The following is a 6,081-nucleotide window of genomic DNA, read 5'->3' on the forward strand; positions in this document are numbered from 1 at the left end:
TAGAAATTTCAAGATCAAGGCTCTAGCAGCTGATAAATTTATTCACCCCAATGGTAAAAGGCAAAGGGCAGAAGGGGGTGGACACTGGGTGTTCACAGAGCAGAAGAGAATAGAGGGAATTTACTTGAACTAACCCCCTTTACATTGATCTATTCATGAAGCCAGAGTTTTCATGACTGGAACATCTCTCAGTAGGCCCCACCACTAACACTGTTACACTGGGAATTAAGAACGTGACACACAAATCTGGGGGACATAGTCAAGTTATAACAGAGAGCTATCAAATGAGGAGTGGACTCTGTAGAGGATATTACATAGTATTATGGAATTTCTCATTTCCTTAGGTGTGCTATTGGTATTGTAGTTACTTAGAAGACGGTCCTTATTGTTAGAAAACCCATGCTTAAGTATTTAGGGCGAGAATTCAAGGTAGAGAATTAAGAAATGTGCATAGTACTTCCAAATAGTCAGCTATTTTAAATGCATATTTATTTTTGACTACTTGAATTTTTTTTTCAAGATAGGGTCTCATGTAGCCAGTCTAACCTTGAATTTGCTATGTAACCAAGGCTGGCACTGAACTCTTGATCCTCCTATCTCAGCCTCCCAAGTACTGGGATTATAGGCCTATACTGCTATGCCTGGCTGAATACTTGAATATTTTCAAGTAGAATACTTAAAAAAATTGCTGTTCATTAATTTGGATTAAAAATGGGCAAAGGTTACAGATGGAACCACCAATTATATCTATGGCCATAGGAATGCTCAGGATGTACCATGAGTGCATCACTTACAGGGTCAGATTTTCCCTAGAGCCTTTGTTGTGTGTCATCGTCCAGTTGAAATGGCAGTCTCTTCATTTTCTCAGAACTGTAAGGGAGAGGTGATGCTGGCAAAGCTCTTTTCATTAACTAAACTTAAAGGTTTCTTTGAATCTTTTAGGTCTTGGCCCTGACCTTAGACTTCCTTCTGTGTCCTTGTAGCATTCTGTTTGAGCATCAGTGTTCATAAGTTAGTTTATCAAATACCCCCTACCCTGATGCCTCACTACCTTTCCTTGGTCTTCTTTCTGTAAGCATTCTGCTACATCTGTCTAATAAGAATACCTGTTTATCCTTCAGGATCCCTCCTAGTAAATTTCCACCCACTGCTCTCCATGCTGTTCTTTATTAATCCCTACTTGCTGCCTTTGTAGGCAACTGCACAAGTGAATACACGCACACACACACACACACACACACACACACACACACTCACGCACACACTCCCCATTTGCCCAGTCACTACAGTCTTTGTACCCATTCTGACTTCTGTATTAGTTACTTTTTTTGTCGCTGTGATAAAACACCATGACTAAGGCAACTTCTAGAATGCAGTTTTTAGACTTATGGTTCCAGAGGGATAAGTTCATCATGGCAGGGCTTGGGGGGAGGGTGGCAGGAGGCAGCTGGGTCAGAAAGCTGAGAGCTCACATCTTTAAGGACACATAGGAAGCAGGGTCAGCAATTGGAAGTGGGGCTAGGCTATGGACTCTCAAAGCTCGCTCCTAGTGACATGCTTCCTCTAGCAAGGCCACACCTCTTAAACCCTCTGCAAACAGTATTACAAACTGAGAGCAAGTATTCAAATATGTGAGTTTATGGGGGACATTTCTCTTTCAAACCACCTTGAATGGGTGACAGTCTCCCCTTGAATAGAATCTTCTTTACTATCTTCAACAGGTGTCATGAGAATTTTTCCCTTAATAGCTAAAATGTAGAGATCTTAATATATCTCAGAAGTTCTGGAAGGTAGACGTTCTGAATGGAAGCAAATGCTTTGAACAGATCACCCTTGTTATCATCAAGAGATACTCAACAGGGAACCTCCAGGCCTCATGATGGAAAGAGAATGTTGGTAAATGATGCTCCTGAAGAGACTGAACTGGAGATCCACAGATGCAATTTGGCCCATGCATGCAATGTGGCAGAATGTATATTGCCTTAAAAACCCTAAGGATTATTTGGTCAGATTTACCTGCTGATTTTTGTTGCCTTAGCTGTACATGCCTCTTTGGGACTCTACCCTCCTCTTGAAATTTTCTCTTAAAATGTACCATTTGTCATTCCCCACCCTGCCTACTGATGGGGCCAGTTCTCTAAGGTTTCTTGTAGGTGTACATAATAACTTGCATGTATGTTTCAAGGACAGGCACTGACTACCTTTGTTCTAGACTATCTTTTCAAGAATGTCTGTGTAGTGAACAGTTTTGGAAGATATAGAATTTGCATGTGGAGCAAACAGATGTTTGGCAGCTCACATCTATAATTTCAGCACTTGGGAGGTGGAGACAGGAGGACCAGGAGTTCAAGTTCATTCTTGGCTGCATAGCAAGTTAGAGGCAAGTCTGGACTATATGAGACCCTCTTTCTCTCTCAAAAACAGAAAAACAAAACAAACTCAAAACCAAAACCCAAAACCAAACCAAGACCAAACAAAATGCAAACCAAAACAACCAACCAACTGGAAGATGGAGACAGAGTAAACATAGTGGTCATTATAAAAGATTCTGGTTCCTTAAATTCAGGGTTCTCTGTGTTACAACCCAGCATATGGGCAGTGCCACCAGGCCCCTTTTATACTCCCTATGAGATTTGGGGCTGGAAACCAGAAACCAGCACAACTGCTAATACTCTGACTACTCATTGCTGCTGTGAGAAGTACAGCCCTGGGAGTCTTGTATATTCTGTCACATCCATGAAAAGGGTAGGCAAATTTGTAGCCTTGTAGTGAGTTCATTTGGTCTGCCTCATGATTCTGAACCCCAGTATATTAGTTAGCTTTCTCTTACTATGATAAAACACTCTGACCAAAAATAACTTGAAGAGTGAAGGGTCTATTGCATTTTACACTTCCAAGTGACAGTCCATCATTGAGGGAAGCTAAGGCAGGAACCTGGAGGCAGAAGCTGAAGCAGAGTCCATGGAGGAATGCTGCTTACAGGCTTGCTTCCTCCTGACTTGCTTAGTACTTTTTTTTTTATAGCCCAGGCCCATGTGCCCAGGATGCTACTGCTTACAGTGGGGCTGGGCCCACCAGCACCAACTAACAATTAAGAAAATGCCTCATAGACATGTCCACAGCCAATGTGATGAAAGAACTTCCACAATTGAGGTGTCTTCTTCCCAGGTGACTCTAGTTTATGACAAGTTGACAAAAATAATGAGCATACCTGGTATTAAAGATGCCCTTCCACCTTGGGCTAATGTGGGATGCAAGGCGGAAAAATCTAGATTGTGAAAAGCAGTATTCACTGAGGACTGACAGGGCATGAGTTTGTAGACATTGCTTTTGATACATGTCCTTTTGGCTCTGGAACTTATATTAAATTTTGGCTTTGCTGATTTTGATGGACATAAGTAAAATTTACTGTTGTGTACACCATGGGGGTACTTTCAAGGACACTGACTACAACATGCAGTATCATCTTTATGAGGGACCATGAGAGAAATTTGTCTCAGGTATTAGAAAAAGCTGTGTGTCTGTGCAACAGCTGTGGTGTTTTTGTCTTATGGACACTCTGATAAGTCTTCTAACTCCTCATGAATCTCTATGATTTCATCATCTTGGACAAACAGCCAAATCTGTGGTCCAGCTCTTAGAATCAAACAAGAGCAGACATCATGCATTTGAGCGGTACTAAGTTTTTCTGGATTATTTTCTTCATTCCATTTCCTCAATATTTACTTTTGCATGTATGCATATTTTTCGATTTTTGTTTTAACCAACTTCTAAGGGTTGGATATTTCTTATAAATTTATTACAAGTCTAGCACTTTCTATCCCTCTCGGGCTCCTGCATCCTGTATTATCTCTCCCTTGTTTTGGTGTAACATTTGTGACAGATGCTAGGAGGCACACTGCATCAACAGCAATGTGTCTGAAAAGGTCATTAGTTTGTCATCGCATTAAGTAATAATTTAGCCAGCTGTTGAATGCCAGCCTAGCTGACAGCTTATCTTTTAAAAATATTAATTTATTTAATGTGTCTGTGTGAGCATATGCACCCACGTGTATGCATATGTGTGTGCCTGTGTAGAGGCCAGAAGAGGATGTGGCCTTCTTTACTACTCTCTGCCTATTCCTTTGAGGCAGGGTCTTTCCTTGAACCTTGGGCTCATGTCAAGGCAAGGCTGGAAGCCTCCTGCCTCTGTCCCCTTTGGAACTGGTATTATGAGCATTTGTGGAATGTTCAGCTTGTGATGTGTGTACTGGGATCTGAACCCAGGTTCTGAATATTTGCTTTTATGGTATTCTCTTCTTAGGAGATATGTGCATACATTCTCTTCCTTTCAGGGTTCCTGTGACGTTTACAAAGATGTTTCTCCTCCCTTCATCTTGCGTTCCCTTTAAGTCTTTTTCTTCTGTTTGCTTTGGGCATGCTGTTTCCACATTAGGCTTTTCCCAAACATTCAGTGTCAACCAATCCATGGGTATCTGCATTTCGGAATGATAGATTAGACTGGGTGTAAACTTCTGATCTGTCAGCCTCCACTGAGGTCCCTCAGGTAGGATCCCACAGCTTATTGATGAACTTAAATGAGCCCCTCTTCAAATTCAGATATTGGAAATGTGGTGGCGTAAGGAGCTGAGCTTCTAAAAGCTGACAGGAGATAGTCTCTCCAGAATAGTATAGGGATGCTATAAGAGACTTCAGGCAGCATTTGGCTATATTTTTCTCTTGAAAGTATGCCAGTCAGAAAAGATTCTTGTGACCAAGATTAACAACCTGAGTTCAATCCCTGGGACCTACAGAGTAGAAGGAGAGAACCTACCTCTACAAGTTGTCCCCTGACCACCTCACGCACACTGGCACACCTCTCCACTACTACTAGTAAATAAAAAGTATAGTTAAGAAAACAAGGAAATCAGGTCACAGAGCTTGGAAAAATTAGAAGCTCAGTGGCCCTGTACCATGAGTCATGACTTTTTCTTTTTCTTTACAGCTTAATTATTTTTTTGAGAATTTCATACATGAGTACTATATTTACATTGTTTCCACTCATTCTCAATTTTGTGACCTCTTCTTTATTCTCTCTCTCTCTCTCTCTCTCTCTCTCACACACACACACACACACACACACACACACACACGTGGAGCCTATGGAGTCCAGTTAGTGATGCTCATATGTATATGTTTATGGCTGACCACTTGGGATTGGATAACCTATCAGGGATCTCATCCTGGAGAAAACAAATTCTCCCTTCTCCACAGTCACTGGTTGCCTGTAGCTCTTTGTCTAGAGATGGGACCTTGTGAAGTTTCCTCTATCCACATTGGCCTGTCAACTGATGTTGTCATTATGCAGATCTTGTTTGGGCAGTCATATTGTTGAGTTTTAATGGGTGCAACTTCCAGTCACATCTAGAAGACACTATTTCACAGCAGGCATCCTCGTCTTCTGACTCATACAATCTTTCTGCCCACTCTTCCATGATGTTCTCTGAGCCTGAGTCGTAAAGATCTATCAATTGGGGCTGGGCACATCATGGTCACTTATTTTCTGTGTTTTGACCAGTTGTTGGTCTCTGTCATAGTCTTCATCTGTTGCAAAAAGAAGCTTCTTTGATGAGGAGTGAGAGCTACACTTATCTGTAGGTATAAAGATAAGTATTTAGAATGCAGTTATTAATTTTATTGGTTTAGGTAAATAGCAGTAGTCAGTTCTCCTCTAGGGCCCATGACCTCTCCAGCCACAGGTATTTGACTAAGTTTATAGTACTGGGGAAAAATTCTCTCCTCTTGAGTGGGCATTAAGTCCAGTTAGATAGCTGTTGGTTACCATCAAGATAAACGTGCCTCTAATACAGCACTGGGAATATATTGCTGGGCTGGTCATTGTTGTGCTTCTAGGCTTTACAGCTGGGTAGGGCTATTGGTTTTTTTTCTCCCTTGGCAGCTTACATAGCACCTTCTGATACTATGGGAGCTAGTCCTCATGGAGGAGGCTTCCAGGTCAGTTACAGCTCAATTACTCAAGTCCTGTGTCTAAAGCATGTCCTGTCTTCAGCAGTAGGGCCTTACCTTCAAGTTCAGGGAGGC

This window comes from Nannospalax galili, unplaced genomic scaffold (assembly GCF_000622305.1).
Source record: "Nannospalax galili isolate Female #2095 unplaced genomic scaffold, S.galili_v1.0 scaffold1149, whole genome shotgun sequence".
NCBI classification, from domain to species: domain Eukaryota; kingdom Metazoa; phylum Chordata; class Mammalia; order Rodentia; family Spalacidae; genus Nannospalax; species Nannospalax galili.